Source organism: Brassica napus, chromosome C9 (genome assembly GCF_020379485.1).
Source record: "Brassica napus cultivar Da-Ae chromosome C9, Da-Ae, whole genome shotgun sequence".
In the NCBI taxonomy this organism is placed as follows: domain Eukaryota; kingdom Viridiplantae; phylum Streptophyta; class Magnoliopsida; order Brassicales; family Brassicaceae; genus Brassica; species Brassica napus.
Window position 1 is genome coordinate 29,029,482 of NC_063452.1, and position 24,661 is coordinate 29,054,142.

The 24,661-nt window shown below is 39.4% G+C and overlaps 1 long non-coding RNA gene and 1 pseudogene across 6 annotated transcripts; one reads left to right on the forward strand and one right to left on the reverse strand.

Annotated features, from left to right (window-relative positions):
* Positions 1 to 141: 141 nt before the first annotated feature.
* Positions 142 to 2,243, reverse strand: LOC125575458 (annotated as a pseudogene).
* A 14,674-nt stretch (positions 2,244 to 16,917) lies between these two features.
* On the forward strand, positions 16,918 to 23,959 carry LOC111209992. Of its 6 annotated transcripts, none has more exons than XR_007329268.1 (3): positions 16,918 to 17,177; positions 17,313 to 18,433; positions 23,739 to 23,959. It is a non-coding gene; the product is annotated as an uncharacterized LOC111209992 (long non-coding RNA). The 6 variants fall into 6 exon arrangements; XR_007329269.1 differs by lacking the exon at positions 23,739 to 23,959 and adding an exon at positions 18,706 to 19,002 and having other exon boundaries at positions 17,253 to 18,433; XR_007329266.1 differs by lacking the exon at positions 23,739 to 23,959 and adding an exon at positions 18,576 to 19,002.
* The last annotated feature ends 702 nt before the right edge of the window (positions 23,960 to 24,661 follow it).

The following is a 24,661-nucleotide window of genomic DNA, read 5'->3' on the forward strand; positions in this document are numbered from 1 at the left end:
TTGGAAGCTGAATCTAAAATAAGACAAACTTTGATTAATACTGTAGTTGTTGATCTGGTCAAAAGCTATGCGTGTTTAGAATTTTCTTTTAGTAGTTGAGTCAAGAATTTAATTCAAGTCAACTCAATAAATGTTTTGGATTTATATTTTGTAGCGCGTTGACGTGAGTGAAGGAACGGACTTGCTGCTGGATTGGCCCGGCTCGGATCCATACGTTAAATGGTCTAAATTGGGTCCGTTCCTGAAGAAAAAGCCAGGTGGCCGAGGCACAGGTAGAATAATATAGCTATTGGTAAGCATTTGAAAGATTGTAGACATTTCTGGTCGATCTGCCGTCTGCGGGAGATTCTTGAACACATAACAGTCCAATATGGATGCATCTAATGACTTCATCCTTCTCGTAGCTTTCCCCAATAGCGGGATCAATGGTATCTAAGGGTGATTCATTGTTCCAAAGCCTCCAAGCCTGCCAAGTAACTCATAGTCAGAATGAAAACCCTTGATGACCATAACTAAAAGGAAGTAGGATTTTGATTCGGGGTTTTCTCACATGTGTAACCAAATTTCCACCAGAATCATCGACTTGATAAAAGCTGCTGTTCTTCTTGCCGCAAACAATCTCCAAAACCAATACTCCAAAGCTATAGACATCAGATTTGGTAGAGTATTGGCCATGTGTCACATACTCTGGAGGCATGTAACTGCTGCAAATATAGCATGAATATGTTAACGTTTAAATAAAAACAAATATGATTAACCAAACTTAAGTAGAATACTAACAAGGTTCCAACGACTCTTCCTGTCATGTCCTCCGTTTGGTCCACTCTGAAATTCCTTGCCATTCCAAAATCCGCTATTTTAGGGTTTATATGCTCATCTAAAAGAATGTTACTTGCTTTGATGTCACGGTGAATGATGGTGAGCCTTGAGTCTTGATGAAGATAGAGAAGCCCTCGTGTAATCCCACCAATGATGTTGTACCGACTTTTCCAGTCTAGCTGACTCTTCTTTGTTGGGTCTACATTAGAAGAAGATTTTAAGAAAAAAAAAAATTTGCTTAGAAGAACATAAATAAAATATAGCGTTCTTGTTTATTATTAAAGAGGAAATAATAAAGGCTCTGGTTGGGAACGAACTCGTAGACAAGTATCTGTTCATCTCCTTCCACGCAAAACCCTAGAAGCCTAACAAGGTTCTTGTGCTGAAGCTTAGCCACGATCACAACCTCGTTCTTGAACTCTTGTGTGCCTTGCCCTGAATTTCGCAATAGGCGCTTCACCGCAACTTCAGTTCCATCTAATAATGTTCCCTACAGATTTTTACATGAATAGCTTCTTAGTTCTTAGATTTCATGACAAATCAAGTACTCATAGGTAAGCATAGAGCTCTTGTATACGTACCTTGTAAACTTCACCAAATCCACCTTGACCTAACTTGTTGTTCCTTGAAAATCCATCTGTTGCCGCTTCGATTGTCCCAAAATCAAATTGCAGGGACTGTGGACTTGTCATGTCATCATCAGCTGCAGTAACATCTGTATGGTCACTATTATGTATTCCAAAAAGAATTGTGAGAATGGTAAAAAGGCTAAAAGTGTAACTCACTTTGAGGTTTTAATGTTTTGTATGATTGTTTTTTCTTCCAAATAAATAATCCTAAAATGACCAGCACCACAAATATAACTGTGGAGACGACAATCCCCACAATGGCTCCAGTAGTAAGAGGAGGTGGAGTAGGAGGAGAAAGAATCGGCCCGGGTTGAGATTCTTGGGTAGGTGCAGATGGCGTATCATTAAAGGCACCAAAATATGCATAACCATCCCACAGGAAATAGCACACCGGTTTGCGAATGGTTCCACCCATAAACCCATTGCAGCAATTCTGGTAGTCTCTCAGACTATCTCGAACACAGATTTCACATTGCTTAGAGGATAACCCCGGAATACACTGCATCAGCGCGTATATACGTTCAGAACCTATCAGAGGGGACATATCCGCCAGGTAATGAGTTTTGTTAAGATATACTCTCAATCCCCTTGATTGATACAACATTAACTACTCTGTAAATGCACAATATATTATTTCCTTATGCTCTGCTCTCGATCATGTATATATGTCTATGTTCAGTCTATCAATAAGATCATCTTCCATATTCAACATGGTATCAGAGCATTGATTCCTTGACCTAAAATTTTTTTTTTTCTCTGCGCCTCCATCTTCTTCTCTTCTTCTCTCCCGTTCCTTTCTCTGTATCTATGTTTCTTCATTCCTTGATTCTCTGAGACATCATGAACACTGAAAGCTCTGCATCCATTGAACAGACCTCTGTTTTCAATGTTCGAAACCCTCAAAGTACGTTGCTCTCCGTGAACATGTCGAGTGTCACCAAACTCACCAACGTCAACTATCTTATGTGGAGTAAGCAAGTCACGGCTTTACTCGAAGGCCAAGCTACGCCGAACCCTGCCTTCGCTGCCTGGAGACGTCAAGATGGCCTCTTGTTCAGCGCCATGATCGGAGCCATCTCCCTTCCGGTTCAATCCATCGTCTCCAGCGCCACAACTTCAGCTGAGATTTGGAGCCTCCTCGCTACTGCCTTTGGAAATCCGACACGAGGTCACATCCGCCAGCTCAAACATCAAATCAAAAGTTGTACCAAGGGCACCAAAACCATCTCAGAATACCTGCGCATCATCAAAGCCAAGGTTGACGATTTGGCTCTGCTTGGGAAACCGATGGATCCTGAAGATCTAACAGAACAAATCCTCGTTGGACTCGGTGAAGAGTACAAGCCTGAGATTGATGCCATTAATGGCAGAGATCATTTCATCTCCTTCGCTGAGCTACATGAGCGGTTACTTAACCGTGAAGCTATGCTTCTGTGCACCGAAACTCCTCAAGAAACACCTATCGTGGCTAATGCAACTGATACTCGATCATGGAGATCCAACAACAACCAGCAAGGACGTAGCAATCAAAACTCTCGTCCCCACAACAACAACAACAATCGCCAGTACCAAAACAATCAACAACGTGGAGGAAGAGGACAGTATCAAGGTCGGTGCCAAGCGTGTGGTGTTCATGGCCATAGTGCCAAGTTTTGCCCTGAGTTTCGTATTGTACGTGGGTCTCAAGCAACTCAACAATGGCAATCCTCTCCCAACCCACAGCAGTGGCAGTTTGCCACACAACCATGGCAGCCAAGAGCTAATCCAGCAATTCTTTCCGACTCCTCAACTTGGCTGCTGGACTCCGGAGCCTCACACCACATGACCTCTGATCTCAGCAATCTCTCTCTCCACGCACCTTACAATGGCAGTGACGATGTGATGCTTGGAGACGGCTCGGGTCTCCAGATATCACACACCGGTTCTTTCTCTATTCCCACTTACACTCGTCCCTTCTTTATTAACAAAGTTCTATGTGTTCCTTCACTTGCAAAAAATCTCATATCTGTTTTTCAACTTTGCTCAACTAACGGCGTTTCTGTGACCTTTACACCAACTTATTATCAGGTGAGAGACCTCCAAACGGGAACCCTTCGGCTGGAAGGCAAGCCTAAAGATGGAACATACGAGTGGCCAACTCCGAGTTCCTCCCATCGTCCATCTCTTGCGTTTGCTTCCACCATCAAAACCACTCTCTCAGATTGGCATTCTCGTTTAGGCCATCCGGCTGTTCCCATCTTAAAACATATTGTTTCTGCTTTTCATTTACCAGTTTCATCAAACGCTTTATTAGACAAGCCTTGCAATGCTTGTTCTATCAATAAGATGCACAAGTTACCGTTTTCTACTTCAACTTTGCAATCTAATCATCCTCTTGATATTGTTTTTTTCTGATGTGTGGACTTCACCAATAATTTCAGTAGATGGTTTCAAATATTATGTTATCTTCGTGGATCATTTCACAAGATACACATGGATTTATCCCTTGAAACAAAAGTCTCAGGTTTTTGAAGTTTTTTCAAAATTTCGATCTCTAGTTGAAAATCGATTTCAGTTCAAACTTAAGACCTTGTACACTGAAAATGGTGGTGAGTACATTTTTTCGAGTTTTCTAGCTAGTCATGGTATTTCTCATTTTACAACTCCACCTCACACCCCTGAGCACAATGGACTAGCTGAGCGACGCCACATACATATAGTCGAAACAGGCTTAGCTCTACTGTCTCATGCTTCAGTGCCTCGGTCATATTGGACTTATGCATTTGCAGCTGCAGTATACTTAATTAACCGTATGCCTACACCTCTACTTCAACTCACGTCGCCATTTCAAATTCTGTTTTCTCAGACTCCAAACTTTGAAAAATTAAAATTTTTTGGCTGCTTGTGTTTCCCCTGGCTCAGGCCATATGCATCTAACAAACTTGATGCTCGCTCAACACCTTGTGTGTTCTTAGGATACTCTATTACACAGAGCGCTTATTTTTTTCTTGATCGTACTAACTCGAGGATTTATACCTCACGTCATGTGTTGTTTCATGAAAATGTTTTTCCCTTTAGTGTTGCAGGAAATCTCACATCAAATGGGCCAGCACAAGTAGAGGAGGCACCTGCTAGGCCGTCAACCGTAACGCCTACTCAGAGATATCAACCACCAGTGCAATCAACACAACCCATCCCTGCTCCAGCAACTACCAATCCAGTTCCTGCTCCTACTGCAGTACCTGATGCGATTTCTCCTACTACAATACCTTCAACAACAAATGTTGCAGCAACTTCAGCGACTCAACAAACTGAAGCACCACAACAACTTGCAGCACCACAACAGCCACCCCCACGCATAAGCACTAGAACCCGCAAGCCTGTTAACAAGCTCAACCTTCACGCCACTGTCCAACAGCCAACAGAGACAATACCTACATCAGTTGCACAAGCTCTCAAAGATCCTCGGTGGAGAGCTACAATGCAGGCTGAGATAGATTCTTTATTTCGAAATAAAACTTATACTCTGGTCACTCCTGAAATGGCTTCTAATATTGTTGGATGCAGGTGGATCTTCACAATTAAAAGACTACCAAATGGAGCGGTTGACATATTCAAAGCGCGTCTTGTAGCTAAGGGGTTTCATCAAAGGCCGGGAATCGATTTCCATGACACTTTCAGTCCAGTTGTAAAGCCTACAACAATCAGACAAGTTCTTAGTATTGCTGTCTCATGCCAGTGGCCTCTTAGACAACTGGATATCAACAATGCCTTTTTGCAAGGCAAGCTTGAGGATGATGTGTTCATGACTCAACCACCGGGTTTCCAAGATCCATCAAACCCCACGGCGGTGTGTAAACTACACAAAGCAATATATGGGCTCAAGCAAGCTCCTAGGGCTTGGTACAATGAGCTCAAGACATTTCTCCTTCAGTCCGGGTTCAAAAATTCATTAGCTGATGCATCTCTCTTCGTCTACAATCACAACAACATCATCCTCTACATGCTCGTCTACGTTGACGACTTGATCATCACAGGAAGCCACACTGATATCCTAAATAAATTCATTCAATCTCTCTCTGCTCGTTTCTATCTTAAAGACTTTGGTTTTTTTTTTTGAAACACAACTTTCTTAAAACATAACTTCATGAACTACAAAGACAAGAGGAAATTAAACATCCTCTTAGAAACAAACAATAAACTACAAGGAGAAATGAAATCAAACAGGGTAAATCTTCATATGAAAAAGACAGCGGATTCAAGACAATGCTTGAATGCGCCTGGAGAACCTTCACGACAAAGTCGGACAGCTGAGAAATAGTCACAAGTGACGTTGAGGGACAACCCCCACCAACGAGAAGAACCAGAGTAATCTCAATTGCACCTTCTGGCCCCGTACAGACCGCTACACAAGGTGACAAACCGGTGAGTGAGTTGAAACAAAAGCTCGGGATAGAACCCAAGAGGACATCTCCATTCATTGAAGGAAGGTATGGTGGTGAAATACTCTCCTCATTAGAGGAGGATGATGACAAATTCTTCCTAAAGAAGTGATATTGCAATAATCTCAGATTATAAACCCCTATGAACCCATGGGAAATCTTCAAATTATCCAAAGAATTCAGACCAACAGCTAAATATCTCACGTCTTGAACTGATAGTCTGGCCTTTAGAATCTTGATAATTTGGTTATAAGCTTCAGCAAAAGAGTTGGGCCAGGCCCACTTACGTATAGATCTCAGTTCAGAAGCAAAGGCATACGCCGGGAAGTTACGAGACGTCATGGATCTCGGTTGAAGGTCGGAGATGGTACGTATGACGTCGACTGAGAGATATATGGCACTCGCCGGCGGAGAGACAAGTTTACTGAGGTAAGTTGGGTTACCATCGAAGCCGGATGGCGAAGGAGACGGTCAGTGAAGGTAAGCTGAGCCGCGGTTGAGAAGAGGGCACACAGGGGAAGATGACAACACATTTAGAGGCGAGGAAAGTGAAGAGCTTCGGATTAGATCTGGATCGAGGCTTGAGTTATCGTGGATTCTGGCATCGTATAAGTGAAAAAGAGCAACACCCAGTTGATTTGTTGTCTCACTTCCCGGTGGCGGAAAGCGAGAGTTTGTACGTTGAGATCTGAACTCCATGAGCAATTGAAGAGCAAGGACAAAGTCGACGGTGTGGCTTGTCCGTCGACAGCCAGAGAGAGGTTCACCGGAAAACGTTCCCGTGAACCAGAGTACAACGGTGGTGAGAGAACCCTCTCGACTCATTGTTGGGGAGGAGACCCACCAAAGAGGAGGCGCCGTCAGGAGAACTGCAGTGAAGACGACGAACCAAAGCTCTTGTCTCCATTGAAAGCTCCGCTGGGAACCCCTTTCTCCAGTTAACAAAACGCTACGACTCCGCAGCACACGAGAAATGAAACGAGAAACGAGCAAAGAGATGAAGACAGAGGACAACATTGTTGGGAATGGCCAGCGCCGGCGAGAAAACGCGTCGCCGGCGCCGGAGCGCATTGAATCACAGAGTACCTCGAGCCCCGTGCCTGGGAGCGTTAGAGCGTTAGGGTTTTTTTTTAAAGACTTTGGTTTACTATCTTATTTTTTAGGCATGGAAGGTCAACGTAACTCACAAGGCCTGTACCTAACACAAACTCGTTATATTGCAGATCTTCTTCACAAGACAAAGATGTCGGATGCGAAGCCGATGCCTACCCCAATATGCTCCTCAACGACACTAACACTTCAGAGTGGTGACCCACTACCATCAGGAACAGAGTATCGGGCCGTCATTGGAAGTCTCCAATATTTATCACTCACCCGACCAGACATTGCCTACGCCGTCAACAAACTCTCACAGTTCATGCACCTTTCCCGCACTGACCAATGGGCCGCTGCAAAGCGGATATTGCGTTACTTGGCAGGCACTCCGCACAAAGGCATATTCTTCTCATCACAAAACACACCATCTCTCCACGCATTCACCGACGCCGACTGGGCAGGGAATCGATCAGCCCCAGGGATGCATAGGCCTAAAACGTAGATCCTCCCAGGGCCTTCACCAACAGAGACGTTGTAGTAGCCGTCTCGAGAACTGACGTTGGAAGCAAGAGTTGAGAGAACGAGACGACGGTTTATATCGTAAGTACTATTTGGTCTGAAAATCAGTGAGTCTCCACATCTTGGTGCTGCAGACACATAGCCGAAGCTAACGGCTAGGGCGTAACAGAGGATTGAAAACACATTACTACGAGACATTTTATTTTTAAGAGATTATATTTGCACCAATAGTCAGATACTTTTTCTTGCAGATCTTGGAAGTTGAATTTAAATAAGACAGTTTGATACTAAGATTTAAGTAACGTTGATTTCGTCAAAACAGCATGCGTGTTTACAATTTTCGCAAAGAAGTTGTACAAACATAAATACACAAGTCAATTCGGTACAGGGTAGGATAATTTAATATACACAAGTCAATTCGATAGGTCAATGATGAAAGTGATCACACGCTAACATTGACCAATTCTCAGCTCTTCTAGGAGCTATCTGAGACCAACATGTTAAGTTAGAGAATTCATTCTTACTGAAAAAAAGATATGGTTTGGTCCTGAGAAAAACTTGCCCTAGACACTCAGTAGAACCTGCTTTACTAATTTGTAACATATCACGAGATCTCACCTTTGAATGTATCGCTTGTTTCATAAGTAATGTTGCGTCTGAAATACTGCGAGTCCCCGTACCTTTTTGCTAAAATCGGAAGCTAATCGCGAGGATAAAACAGAGAATCATCTGACAAGATATTGTTTTAGAGCACCTTTTTATTTTGTGTGTAGTGATTTTATGTTGATCGGACGGATACTTGTTTCAGAACTTTGGGGTCTGGAACAAAGTTCTGAAACGGAATCTAATCATAGTTCGATTACGTTGATTTGGTAAAAAGATTGGAGTACTCTTTACTTAGGTTAGGTAAGTCAAGCATTACTATTACACAAGTTAACGTGATTTTGTTAACTATCTAAACTATTAAAACTGAAGTACAAATAAATCTTAACCCTAAGTTTTCCTCAATAATTACTATCCATTGCCATTGACCTTATAAATAGCAATTTCTATAAAAATTGTTACGAAATTGCCTAATATTTAGCTACCTAATAAATTTAGAAGATATGCAATCCTTCATTTAATATAAATCAAAATAAAAAATTCAATTTTGCAATCCATAAAAAAACTATAAAATAGATTAAGTTATCAGATTAATTTATTGGTTTATTGAAAATTAAATTAATAAAAATCGTTTAAATTTTTAGAATAATAAAAATAACTCAGTTATATTTAATTAATTAGTCTCTTCTAATTTAATTAGTCCAAGAATGTATGTATTTAATTTTAAACGTTTACAAAAGTAAATACTCCGTGCGGACGCACGGATCAAGATCTAGTATATATTAAAGCGAAACTTTTTTGATAGACTTTAAAAACCGGAGTTGCGTGTCGTACGCGGAGAGGACCGAGTGGTGCTATACTTGCTGTCGCTGAGGTCACACTGCCGAGTGCACATGAACGGCCCAACCCAAACTAAGGCCCTAATCAAACTAAAAAATAATGTGCCCAAAAAAAAATCTTAGGGACAGGACGAATCAGATATCCATAGTATTTTAGGATATTTCAGATTCGGATTCGGATTCAGGCCTTTCGGATATCCAGGGTTCGGATATCCAGACTAAAATCCAAATATCTACGGATATCCGGATTCAGACTTTAAAGAAAAAGGTTTAAAATTTAAAATTAAATTAAAAACTAACTAATTAATGTTGTAAAAGTAATAGAAAAGTCTATTTTTATTCATAACATAGATGTTCCTTATATAGGAGATTACACCGTCATAGATAAATGGAAAGATTACAAATCATAATCTCTTGTTTATGAGCCATCCACAATCTGGTTCATAACACTCCCCCTTGGATGCTATAACCATTTAGAGCTTGTAATGTGTTTTAATGTTGTCTCATTAAAACCTTACCAGGAAAACCCAATTGGGACAAAACCATAGTGAAGGAAAAAGAGTACAACACACATTACTCCCCCTGATTTGGACATTACTGAAGGTCCCTTGGACCTCTCCAATTTTTTTGCAATCCGTGGGTGATGAAGATCTTGGACAGAATATGTTTTGTCCTCGAACATGATAGTTGGTTCTTCTTTACCATCGGCCATGCCACAATCTGATCGAACATATTAAGTCATCGACCTCAAATACACACACACGAAATCTTGGATGATGTTGCTGTGATATGCGTGTACCACCATGTGTAAAACATAACCTGTCTGAAAACAAATCAACAAAATCAAATAACCCCTCTTTGGACTGGTTAGTATAAAATAAACCAAAGTCAAAGGCTTCTTCATCGTCCTTCTTATGGACCAATCAGATCAGTGTCTAAAACAAGACTTCTGCATCGTCCATCTCAGGATTAAATGAACTTCTTTATCGTCCACCTTTGGACTGAATGGATCAGTGTCCAAAACAAGTGATCTTACGCCCATTTACCAGATAATGGGTGAGACTGGTCCATATTAAATCTCTTGAGTACCTTTTTCTATATATACTATTTGATGCACAAGGATTTCATTGTTAATGTACTCAAGCTGTAATCCCAAACAAAACTTTGTTTTCCAAGATCTTTCATCTCAAACTCTTTCTTGAGATATTCAACTATTTGGGAAATTGTATCCAGAGGTTCCTAGGATATTCAGATCATATACTTTGATGATTATCAATATTGTTCTCGAGAACTTGTTGTACTTTCAGCTCAATACCCTCTAGTACTTTCATTATCCAGTGGACCATATAAATATGCAGTCACTACATCAACTTGCTGCAAGTCTAATTTTCTCTCTTATATAGCCAGACTTATGAAAAATCTAAAAGTAGTTACATCCACCACATGGGAGTATGTCTCCTCATAATCTATTACTAGTCTTTGTGAGAATCATTGTGCAACATCAGCTTTATATCTCATGATTTCTATTCCTCACAAGACCCATTTATATCCACTGGTTTTAACATCATATGGCGTCTTAATCATATGGCCAAATACACTTTTCTTCCTTAAACTATTTAACCTCACGTTTCCATTCAATTCAATCTGTTCTACGAGTGCACACTCTTATATTGACGTGGGTTCATGATCCTCGCTTATATTCATAAATTCAAGTGCTACCTTGTATGCAAATAAATCATCTTATGTCGACATTCCTTATTGGTTCCATTATGTTCCAGACATGATATAATCGATTGAGATTCATTATTATCAGGACCTTTAATACTTTCCAGCTTGGCGTCTCAAGCTACATTGTTTGGTACCTATACCTTAGAGTCGGCCGGCCTTATCTCCATGTCTAGGATGGTTTCCTTAGTAACCTCGGATTTGGATTTTGATTATCATTCTCTCCACCTTTCTTTTGTTTCCGAGGATTCTTATCTTCTGGAACCTATTTGGTCTACCACGTTCATACGTTGTCTAGACTCTTTAGCAACTTGACTGTGTCTCTTCTTGAACATCAAATTCGTTGGTGCTTTACAAGCTGGTTTATATATGACTTAATCATTCATTTTCGGGTCAGCAAATGTTTCTGGCATTTGATTAGCTAGCTTTGTAAATGTATAATCTTTGGACGTCTATTTCACATTCTTTAGTCTGAGGATCTTGCCAAGACATTGATGGTTGATTCCACTCTATTTCCTTTACCATTCTTTTACCAGCTTTATTTTTTTTTCTCCTCCTGGTCTTAAATTAATCTGTGTACATGGCCTCAAATATAATCACCCATAGTTGGCTCAAAGTACTTTATTATTGTGGGAGAATCATATCCAACATATATCTCCATCCTCCTTTTGAGGTCCCATCTTAGTTCTCTGTGGTGGAGCAATTAGTACATAGACAGCACATCCAAATGTCTTATGAAGGGGTATGTCTGGCTCTTGACCAGTTAATAATTGTGATAGGGGATTTCTATGCTCACTAAATAGCCTGATGCGTGTTAACTTAGGTGCATGTAAATTTCGTGTGGCCCAAGCTGTGAATGGGAGTTTTGACCTCATAAGTTATGGTCTATCAATCAGCTATTTGTGTTTTAAAAGATTTCGGCCAAGCCGTTCTTGGTATGGACATGTATCACAGAATTGTCCACACTTATCCCCATGGACATACCATAATCATTTAAACGCTTGAGACATGTATTCACTAGTATTATCTAGACATATAGTCTTTATTTATGAAAAGGGGGCTCGTAGCCGTTTTACTGGTGATGGCCTAATGAGTTTCCCTTGTGTACATGCTACATACGTGAGATTCTTTGGGATAACTCTTCTTATCTTTTAATGTGTGCCTTTTGAATATCAATTTTCGCATCATGTTTGGACCAGGATGGCCAATCCGGTCGTGCCATAAAGTGTATATTTCCGCAGGCTTTTAGCCTCTATCATACTGATCTATACATTGTGTAGGTCAGTAGAGAATACATGTATAGTCTTTAGGACTTATTATGGCTTTGGGCGAATTTATACATATATCTAAAGGAACTCTTTGTTTCCTTCGCCCATTGTTTCAATATGGAAACCATTCATTCTTATATCTTTAAAACTCAATAGGCTGCTCTTGCTCTTAGAGCTGGGTGAATATAAGGCATCACTGATTTCTAGATGCATACCCTTAGGCAATAATATTTAGCCTAGCCATAGTCTTCTTTCAGACTGGCGATACCTGCTTTAGTACTTATATTGACGTTTTTCAGCATACTCATAAAGAAAAATCATTCATTCATTTAATCTAAGCAGACAATGTAATAGAAATAAATTCAAGGAGATAAAAATCAGAGAAAGCATACAAGCAAAGCAATCACACAAGTTTGATGTCGAAATCAGATTATCAACTTGATTCTTTTAGGCAATCATAAGTCTCATATTCCATAAGATCATCTTGATCATGTTCAAAATTATTTTCACCATCTTTATAGACCAAGTGAGTTTCAGGATTCTTCCCTTTCAGACTCTCTTTGATAGAGGTCACAAAAATGTTTGGGAGTCCTTCATATCTTAGCCCAATGGTTCCCCATTCCACATCTATGGCACACTGATTTGGTCGAGCTTTGTGGTTTAAAGGATATACCACGGCCATTGCCTTGACCATGGCTCAAATTGGGTTGATACCCACGGCCTCTGCCATAGTGATTCCCACGGCCTCTGCCATAGTGATTCCCACGGCCAAATGTGTTATAGTAGCCATGACCATGTCCTTTCCACCCTCCACGGCCATGACCGTGTGGTCTATCATTCTGGACGTGGTTACCTTTTTGTTTTCTTCTGCGGCTTTATTGGTATCGGGTAATGGGGTTAATCCAGGAGGTCTCAATTCACTGTTTTTTATCAGTAATCCATTATTTTGCCCAGTTAGCAATAGAATCATCCACGAACGTATAGTCATGGATTCTAGAATTCCTCCAATCAAATAAGGTCTTTGGTAATAACACTGTTCTTTGGTGATCTTATCTCGATTTTTAACTCTGTCCAAAGGTCTAAAGGATTCTCTATAGTCAGATTCTCTATAGTCAGATACTGATCTTCGAGACTCTTAATATAATGATGGCTAATAATTAATATTGCCCTGTTTCAATCTTTCTCATTTGCATTATTGCCTTCTATGATACATTCACCAAGTCTTTTTGACTTTAGGATAATCTTTGTATTCAATGCCCACCGTAAATAATTATCTCCAGAGAGATTTAGGGCAGCAAAATCCAGGTTGATTTTTGACATCTCAAATCATATATCACTCAATATTTAGGTATAATTTTCGTGCGGCTTTACTCTTAAAAATAATCAATTCGGATTTCAATCTTGTGAGGACAATGAGACTATCAATCTTAAAGGCATTTAATCAATCAGTCAATTTCTAGCAATTCTCAGCAATACTATTTCTATGTGCTCATAATATTATAGTTTATCAAGACTAGCAATAACAGATTCAATTAATCATGCAATTAGGGTTTAACAATCAATGGATTTTAGCAAGACTAGTAAAAAGCTTTATTAATCACTCAATCAGTTTCAAGGCTGATTTTAGCAATTATAGAATATAGATTTCAAGCATGAATTTCAATGAATCAGTTTCAATGCTGATTTTAGCAATACTAGAATATAGATTTCAAGCATGAATTTCAATGAATCAGTTTCAAGGCTGATTGGTATTTAGCATAAACCATGTGTAAATAATTTATCTAGTATCTGAATTTATCAAACGTCAAAAGCATATAATCAGATCAATCAATTTAATCGAAATTAGCATACAATCTTAAACCTCAAGACATTAGATTTTATCATGAATCTATCAACCTAGCATACGGATTCTCAATTCTCAACGACATCCAAATCAGATCAATATAACCTATCATACGGATTATTTAGGGTTTCTATTTAAAACAGATCAGATTACAAAACTATCAATCCTAGCAGATAATATTAAACCTCAAAAATCATGCAATCAGATCATTCAAATTTTAAACAAGTAAACCTCAATCAATCAATCAACCTATCGGATTATATAAGCAAAGAAAGCTAGCAACGTATCGGATTCAATCAATGTTTTAACAGGTTGGTCGGTTTAAACAATTTTAAATCAGATGAACAATTAACCAAGCAGGATGAGAAAATAAATCTATCAATTTAACGGTCAAACAATTCTAGCAACATAGCATCAGATTCAATCAGATTTAAAACCTCAATGATCAAATCCGAAAACAGTTTTGATTTCAAAATATTCAATTAGGGTTTTAATATGTTATTTGATAATTATAGTATAATTAATTCTGATACTTATATTATTTAGGGTTTATAGATATAAGGTTAGGGTTTATCGGATTTTAACTTGTAAAAACCGATTTGGGGTTTTAATCATGTAGGAACATGATTTAGGGTTTGGGGTATCGAACTTTTAGAGCTTCGATTTACTCAATTAGGATTTTTGATCTATTACCCTATGGTTTTGATTCATAAAGATTAGGGTTTTAGGGTTTCATTCTTTATCAATCAATCCATGTTCGATTATGGGTTCTTAGGTTTTGAATTACCTTTTAACCTTAAATGATTGTTGAATCGGACCACCAAAGGAGTTGAGACGCGAGTTGGACATGAACGGGACGCGAGCTGGAATGGATCGAGTCGCTTCTATCGGGTCACGGACGTCCTTTGTTGCTTGATCGGGAACGCCTTGATCGTCGGACGCGGGCTGTCTGATACTGTCGCGAACGAGGAAGAGGTCGCGTGCTGGAGCTGCTCTTGGGTCGCGAACGTCTGAGCTAGGATCAGGAACGCCTTGGGCTGAAGCTGATCGGGGACGCGAGCTAGAACAGATGCGGGAACAAGAGATGCGAACGGGGTTTAGGGTTCGTCGGATCGCCGACTAGGGTTAGGGTTTTATGGTTTTTCGATTTGGGTATTAGCTTAGGGATTTAGAGTTTCGTGTTGATAACGTATTATAAAAGTAATGGAAAAGTCTATCTTTATTCATAACATAGAGGTTCCTTATATAGGAGATTACACCGTCATAGATAAATGGAAAGATTACAAATCATAATCTTTTGGTTATGAGCCATCCACAATCTGGTTCATAACAATTAACCATTTATTTAGCCTATATTAAATTATTTTAAAAAAAATTTAAAATTGCTGAAACTTAATAAAACATAAAATTTTACTATCTAGATCCATATACGACGGATCCGTAAAATCACTATTCGGATCCAGATCCAGACGTCCGGATATCCGCCTTTTCGGATCGGATGAGAGCGGGTCTGGGATCGGATAACAGATCTCGGATATTAACTCCTAGACCTACAAAAAACACCATACATTTTTTAGGTCCTAAACCACTGTTTACCTTGCTTATGCCATGGGCTAGGCCTGCAAGTGCGAAAGAAAGGGTTATGATTTACAGTAACTTAATGATATTTACATCTTTAGCAAAAAAAAAAAACGTACTGAAGTAATATGTAAATCCCCTTTAGTCCAATGGTTTGACTAAGAGTTCATTAATGTTTCTACACCAGCAGGTCCAGGTTTCAATTCCCGGAGAAAGCGATTTATTAAACAATTATGCAGGCTACGGAGGAAAGGCTTACAAGGGATCTTCAACATAGTGCAAGTAAACTCGGTCAGGCGTGATCTTCGTAGGACAGCTAAAGTGATGCAGTTAGGCATAGATCCTTACAAGACAGGTAGTATTGTCGGTTGTCAGATCGTCTACGTAATCTTTCTCATGATTGTAATATCATTATAAATCAGCGTTTAAGAAAAAGTAATATGTAAAAATGTAATATTTATTGATGATTTTTGTATGAGAAAAGAGTATATTATTGATTTCTTCATTTATAGAACTGTGATGAACAAGAGGTATAAGAAGTATAAGAATACAAGTAAATTCGAGAGTAATTTATGTATAGTTGTGATGTATGAAAACTGGGATCCCCTTCCCTTTTTTCTTTTGCCATCCTCTTATAATGGAGTGAAACCCACCTACAACAATAATATCCCCCCCCCCCCTGCCCCCCCAAATCTCAGGCAAATATGTTGATGACTATGAAAACTTCGTCATGGATGATTTGGGGTGTTTGTTCCTAGGATTTCTCATTTACAGTGAGAACGGAAGGTTGCGTTTTGATCTTACCAATGAAAAGCCTGTGGCGATTTCCTTATTGGTTACTAGCGTTTGATCTCGCCTTCGACGTGGTGTTTCTCTCTTTCCAAGAGAATGTTTGTCCAGCACAAGATTCCCGATACCAGTGGCTTCATGATGGTGTTTGTATACCAAACTCTAAATTTGACCGTGTATGTCAGGCTGTTAAAGTATGTCCTTATCTCCAGTCTGTCTTTGCTGTTTCGTCAGTCTATTGGAACGACGTTTTGTTTCCTTTCCAACCGGATGGGCTTCTAAAACCGCAATGACTACCTCGTGGAAGTTGATGTCCTTGTGCCTTTCTTTTAGTCCTTGTCTCCGTCAACGATTTCCTTTGGTAAATCAAAGAGCCGCCTTTGGTTGGTACAAGGCATGCGTGCGTATAAAATCCAGAATCCGAGATCCGAACCGAACCCAAACAGAAAAATCCGGTCCGTTATCCGATCCGAAATGTAAAAATATCCGAACGGATCTTGTAGGGTGGTAAAAAACATATTTGAACCCGAAGTGTTATTAACCGAACCCGATATGTAACCCGAAAAATCCAAAATTAATAGTCAATATAAATATTTGAAATCTATCTATTTATCTATCTATTATTATAAAAGAAGGTTTATTCACTCCTGGTGATGCCACATCATCCGCCACATCAGAAAGTCGTTACTCCATGAGCCGACACGTGTCCGGGAGGTACAAAACGCAGCACTTCATTTATTCTGAAATTATATGGGCTTTTATTGTTAGTACGTGATTACGTGAGCCCATTAGCCGTAATCCCCTTTCGTCTTCACCAAATACACGCCAAATTAGGGTCACCGAAAAATGTTCTTTTGCATTCTCTGACACCATCAGTGGCGTTTCGAGGGATTGGATGACTCGAATCAACTTGAAGAATCTCTTTGTTTGTCTTCAATCATGTCGTTTAGCCTTCTCCTCTAATCAACCGAAACGGTCCGAGTTACAGGTTCATCGCTTTTATCGCCTTCTTAACTCTGCAAGGCGGTTTCTTCTACACCTATAAAAAGGTTATCTTTCTTCTTTTGAACATCATCCTCTCAATCCTTGATAACACTAAATTCAATATATTCTTTTTAAAATAGCTAACTCATCAATTCTCCCTTCTGATTTGAAATCTGGCCGCTGCTCCTCCACCTTTCAAGTGTGCTCAGATTCTGGAAGCCAGGAATGTCAAACGTGGTGGGGAACTGATGTCTCTTGATATGTTTTACTGGATTCAAAGGTAACTATGTTCTTAAACTCATGTTTAGAGTGCTTTTATGTTCATAAACTCATGCTCAAAGTGTTTTTGAAACCATGTTAAAAGTGTTCTTAAACTTATGTTCATAGTCTTCTTATGTTATTAAACTCATGTTCATAGTGTTCTTAAACTCATCATTATTAAACTGTAATATTCAGATCTTAATTAAGCATCTTCTGAAAGATTTATTTACTTGAATCCACTCTGGTAAGGTTTCATATTAATCTTTGTATCTGCTCATTAAATGTAATGCAAGTTTTTTCTGAAGCCATCTTCCTGGTGTGTCAACCTGCATTGTTATGAACCTTCAAGCAAAATGATCATATATCACTAACTATTCAATCTCCCTTGAAGCTTAGTTTTTCCCCTGAAAGATTGGGATTTGGTGAAGGGTTGCATATGATTTCCCAACCTCTGTATTGTTTTAGGTGTTAGTAGTTTAATTTATGTTCTGAAGCAGTTGTGATTCTTCTTAGCTGGATCGTGTAATGATGAGAGGACTGGTAAACTACATTCATTCTTGGTTACTTCGCATCCACAATAAATTTAGAAATCACCTGTGTGTAGAGTAGACTGTATATCATATTGTTAGAATATTACGAAGAAGCTCAGGTTTTGTGTATAATTTATAGTGTTGACGTTTTTTTTTGTGATAGTAGTATGCCCTAATTACGACATTGCAGGACGTGTATGTCTAGCTCTGTGTAGCCTAATAATACATGTAAGGTATGTTGATATTTTATCCTATGTCTTATACACACACACCGTATATTTAGAAATTATTATATCCTTTGTCTTGATATCCAACCGACCAAGGTAACTCAAAAGTCAACTCATTTCATGTTTAGTTTATTATATCTTATATCCAAAGTTTGGGTGTCATGAAACAATTTTTTTTCTTCGGGATATCTGACAGATATATCAGAGGGTTCTGCTTTGCATTCGAAGCAAAGAAGAAGTGGAGAAGCTGGAGAAGTACTTGGCCTGAGTTATGTACCAAGCATAAGCCTTTTCATTTCCACTGTAAGCTATTTTCTGACCACACGTTACACCCTAAATTCCTGTAGATAGGAAGAAACCTTAGACGTAACAGAGAAGAAACTTATGCTCTCTTATTACTTTTCAACTTGACGGCAAGACTTGCCCTTTACATCAATATATACAGCTCTCAGATTTAGGTTAACCTCAGCACACTGCTGTCCAGCTGTCCAGACACTCAAACCTATTCCTTGTCTTCACACAGTGAGCTGGCTTGACTGTACCATGCTCACACAAAGCTTGCTTGTTTACTGAAGTTGCAGAAGACGACAAAGACTTGATCTTGGGCTGAGAGACAGCAACAGTCTTCTTCTTTTCCTCCAAATGGGCTTCGAGCAACGGCCCAATATTCATACTACCTTTACTCCCCCTCAAACTTGGCGTAGGAGGCACGGAAACACCAAGTTTGCTTCTCCACTTGTAGAAAGACTTTTATGATAATGATTTTGTAAACACATCCGCAATCTGCATTGCTTGACTTCCAGAGCTTTGACTGCTACTCGTTCTCTGACATAATGATAGTCAATATCAAAATGCTTAGTCCTTTTATGAAACATCGGATTTGCCGTCAGACATACTGCAGACAGATTGTCGCAGAGAAGCAGAGGCGTGACTCTCTGTTGCAGTCCCATTATTTTTAAGAGATTTTGCTGCCACACAATCTCTGAAGTTGCGGAAGACATTGTTCGGTATTCTGCCTCAGTAGACGACTTAAACACAGTATCATGTCGCTTTGCAGACCAGGATATAACATTGGAGCCGAGCATTGTGAAAAAACCACCAGTTGATCTTCGAGTGTCCTTGCATCCAGCCCAGTCTGAGTCACTATAACAGACTAAAGTTGAATCCGTATGACCTTTGATGCTAACTCCCATATCAAATGTGCCCTTGACATATCTTAATATTCTCTTTAACAGACTGAAATCAGACACACTTGGCTGATGCATTTTCTGACAGATATAGTTCACTGAGAACTGAAGATCTGGTCTTGTCAAAGTTAAATACTGAAGCTTGCCTGCTAGGCTTCTGAAATAAGACGGTTCAGCAAATAGTTCATCATGACCATGAAGATTGTCTAGCTTCATCGGCAGAGGCGTAGGCATTGGAGCACAGTCTCGCATACCAGCACTTGTGAGGAGATCCTGAGCATATTTGGCCTGATTCAGAAACAGACCATCTTCATTCTGATGTACCTGAATGCCAAGAAGTAGTGTATCGGCCCCATATCCTTCATACGAAACACTGCACTGGGTTTTTCCAGAAGTGTTACTAGTAGATTGTCATTGTTTCCTGTCAAGATCATATCATCTACATATAGTAGAAGATCAATAAAATTTGTCCCTTGATGATAGATGAACAATGATGGATCTGGAAAGCTACACTGAAATCCAAACTCCAGGAAGAAATTACTGAACTTATCAAACCATGCTCTAGGAGCTTGTTTCAGTCCATATATTGCTTTCTTCAGTTTACACACATAATCTGGCCTCAACTGATCTTCAAAACCCGGAGGCTGAATCATATACACTGTCTCCTTCAAGTCACCGTGAAGAAAAGCATTCTGAACATCAAGCTGCTTGATTTTCCATTTCTTTGTGACTGCAACATGTAATACTGTTCTGATAGTAGCCGTTCTCACCACGGGACTAAACGTTTCAAGAAAATATACTCCTTCTTCTTGTTGATTCCCTCTGACCACTAGACGCGACCTGAGCTTCAAAACGGTTCCATCAGCATTGAGTTTAGTCTTGTAAACCCAACCACATCCTACTGGATTTTGTCCTTCCTCTGAGGGAACTAACTCATATGTCCCTGTTTCCTCCATATTGTCTATTTCCAAGAGCATAGATGCATTCCAACTTGGATCGTTCAAAGCTGCTTTGACACTTCGAGGCTCAGAGTGTTCGGCTTTGACTGTGACCATTGCATATCGAGGATTGGGTTTGATGATTCCTGCTCTGGCACGTGTTGTCATTGAATGAGTAACTGAAACTACTTGTTCCACTTGCTCTTGATGTTGAACTTCAGTATCATCATCAGACTGATCAGTTGATGATGTTGTAGAAGATTCTCCTGTTTCACTGCCTGTCTGAACTACGGGATTCTGCGGCAGTGCAACTGTTGGATCAACCACAGTCTTGATCACAGTCGCTGGTAATTCTTCAATACTCACTTCACTTTCTCCTTCTTCCTTTGACTGAAACAGATTCACACTCTTCCAGGAGTTGAGTAAAGATGAGTTTGAATCTGTGTGAAATTGATTGTAAATATCTCCAAATGGAAAATGATTCTCATCGAACAGAACATGTCTTGAGATAAACACTTTCCCTGTTGGTGGATACAAGCATCGGTAACCTTTATATCTCTCATTGTATCCCAAAAACACACACACCAGAGACTTTGGATCGAACTTATTCTTCATGTATGGCCTAAGATACGGGTAACACTTGCATCCAAATACTCGAAGAGCTCTATACACTACTGCCTTGTCATTTAACACTTCATAAGGACTTTTTCTCTCTTTTAGAACTGAGGATGGCAATAAATTGACAATGAAGTTTGCAGTAAAGAAAGCTTCAACCCACATCTGTTGCGGAAGTTTACTATCAAACATCATTGTCAGACCAAGTTCTGTTATGTGTCTGTGCTTCCTCTCAGCTAAGCCGTTCTGTTGAGGGGTATGAGGACACGACACAAGCTGCTTGATGCCGCATGACTGCAAGTGTTCCATAAACCTCTTATTTATGAACTCTCCTCCTCCATCACACTGGAACTGAGCAATGCGTTGTTTGTATTGATTCTCAACCAGACTTTGAAACCTCACAAATACAGAAAAGAATTCAGACTTGAGCTTGAGAGGATAAAACCAAGTGTATCTTGAATAATTATCAGTGAAAATGACATAGTATCTGAACCCCTGAGACGACATTACAGGACTAGGCCCCCACAAATCACAGTGAATCCTTTCTAAGGGATGACTAGAGACAGACTCAGAGTTAACAAAGGGAAGCCTTGAACTCTTTCCTAATGAACAAGCATCACAACACAGACGCGAGCTTGTTTTATTCATTACTATAGATAGACTTCTTGATAGGTGCTGAAGAACATCCATATTTGTATGCCCCAGCCTTCTATGCCACACTTCATCACTTGCAGCTTGTTGACGTGTTGAATAAAAGGCTTGAAACCGCATGTCCTTCAGTACATACAGATCTTTAAGTCTTCTTCCTTGTGTTATCACTCTCTTTGTTGCTTTGTCCTTAACACACACCGAATCAGAATCAAAAGTGAACTCACATGGATAATCAGATGTTAACTTTGATACTGACAACAAAGAATTAGTTATACCAGGACATATCAACACATCATTGAGAGGCAAGTTACCTTGTTGAGTTTGAAGTGAAATGGATCCGACATGAGTGATAGGCAGGAAGTCACCGTTACCAACTATGACCTGATCATTCCCCAAGTATGGCTCTGAAGACTGAAGTTGAGCACTGTTATTCGTGATGTGAGTAGTTGCAGCAGAATCTGGATACCACTCATGACCTGACTGACTGTGCTGATGTGAGACTCTCATTGTAGAAAGTGCTGTGTGAATGTTGTCAGGAGTTCGATAGTCCTGATCAAAACGGTTGTAGCATCGATCTGCAGTATGACCAAAGCGGCCACAGATTTGACATGTAGGTCTTGAAGTTGCATTGGAAACAGAACCTCCTGAGAACTGCTGCTGAAATCCACGACCTCTGGTTGAATAGGAGTTGTTGTTGCTACGACCTCTATATCCTCCATGATAGTTGTAGCTTCCACGACCTCTGGTGTTATAACCTCTGCCAGTATGAAATGCCAAATGAGGATTTACTTCAGGAGCTTGATTGAATTTCTGCAGCTTGTCATCAAACACCACCAACTTGAACACTGCATCCTCAAAACTCATCTGTGGAACTGAATCCATTGAATGCTCTATCACCGTACAAATAGACTCATACTCTTTTCCTAACCCACTGAGAGCTCCATATATCATCTCTTGTTCAGTAATAGAACAACCAATCGAATCAAGTTGATCACACACTCCTTTGACCTCACCCAAATACTCTGTCATAAACTTTTGACCCTTTGTCATACCTTGGAGCTTACGTTGCAGGTCTAGCTTGCGAGTTGCTGAGACTCTATTATACTTCTTCCCAAGACTGAACCACACTTCTTGAGCTGAATGAAGACCATAAACCGAACGCAAAGCTTCTTCAGTCAATGAACCAAACAGCCAAGACATGACCAACTGATCTCGGCGAACCCACTTCGCAAACTCTGGGTTTGATTCTTCAGTAACAGCATCTCTGTCTCTTGTTGTCAAAGTAGGTGACGGTCGTGGCGTGGATCCGTCGAGATAGCCAAGCAAAGACTGATTGGACAGGAAAGATTCAAACTGAATCTTCCAAAGAAGATAGTTCGAAGAAGAGAGCTTCAGAGTAACACATTGTGAGATACTCAATGATGGAGTTGAAATCGTTTCTGAAGCCTCATCCATGGCTCTGATACCATGTAGATAGGAAGAAACCTTAGACGTAACAGAGAAGAAACTTATGCTCTCTTATTACTTTTCAACTTGACGGCAAGACTTGCCCTTTAAATCAATATATACAACTCTCAGATTTAGGTTAACCTCAGCACACTGTTGTCTAGCTGTCCAGACACTCAAACCTATTTTTTGTCTTCACACAGTGAGCTGGCTTGACCGTACCATGCTCACACAAAGCTTGCTTGTTTACTGAAGTTGCAGAAGACGACAAATACTTGATCTTGGGCTGAGAGACAACAACAGTCTTCTTCTTTTCCTCCAAATGGGCTTCGAGCAACGGCCCAATATTCATACTACCTTTAGTTCCTAATATATGCATAAATGATGAAAGAACTATATTGCTTTTTTATTTTATCAAAAAGTACTATATTGTCATCTATGACAATATAGACGTATCAGCTGTTTTACTATAGAGCCAAAACCAACTTAAATTTAAACAAATTATTGTACTAACTCACTATGTGAGGAGAAGTCGCGTGCCTTATTTGAAAGATTCATGAGTTTTAGTTCTGTTGATTCCAAGATTGCATAAGAGGTTCCATTGTAATAACATTATGTAACGATATTTATTTAAGTTGAGTTGAAATTCTTAAAAGCAGTAGCTGCTGATTCCCCTGCACTTGATATAATTCTTAAAAATTTGGTGACCATCTTTCCTTCCACGCATAAATGGCAAAACTTACAAATGACAAGCATGTTGTTTTACTACAGGGCCCTGGTCTGGGAGACTTTGATGAGAACTATCACGGGTGGGCGTTCGGATACCCGTTCGGGTTCCTGTTCGGGTTCGGGTCGGGTATTTCGGATTTTCGGATATTCTGGTATAGGGATAGAGAACCCGTTCGGGTATTTCTGTACTTCGGGTCGGGTTCGGGTATTTTTAGTTCGGGTTCGGTTATTTTGAATCGGGTTCGGATATTTAGATTTTAAAAGAAAAAAAAATTTCATTTTTTAAGTTTATTGTATTTAAAAATATAGATTTCACTTAACTGTTTTTTTTTTATTTTTTATAGACTAAACGATTAATAGGTTTGGAGATAATATTTCAAAAATAAATAGATATTAATTTGGGTATTGTTTTTAATCTTTGAATGTAACTTTTATTAATACATGAAACAAAAAGTTTGACATACATTTTAAATGAATATTAAATCATTTTCTCCATAATTATATATATACTTATGATCTTAAAGTATGTGTAACATCAATATAAATATTTTTTTAAAAAATAAGAGATGTAAACTATAAATATAAGGGTAAGTATACATATGTTTGGTTATCTTCGGATATCCATTCGGGTTCAGATATTACCCGTTCGGGTTCGGATATTCAATCTCTCCTAACTTAATACTCGTTCGGATACTTTTCTACTTCGGTTCGGGTTTTTCCGGTCGGATTCGGGTGCGGCTTCGGGTATCGGGTAAAGTGCTCACCCCTAAGAACTACGTACTCAAGTTCGTTAAAGACATTATTGCCGAACGTGCACTCAAGAAGCCACGCAAGGCTAGCTGCTCAATTTATCAAAATAATAACCTTATCTTGAATAACTCACCGCAAAGTTTAGAAAAAGTTACAAAAATAAATCATTTGTTGGTAAAGGCAATCAAATTTTAATTTCATCCTAACAACTCCTC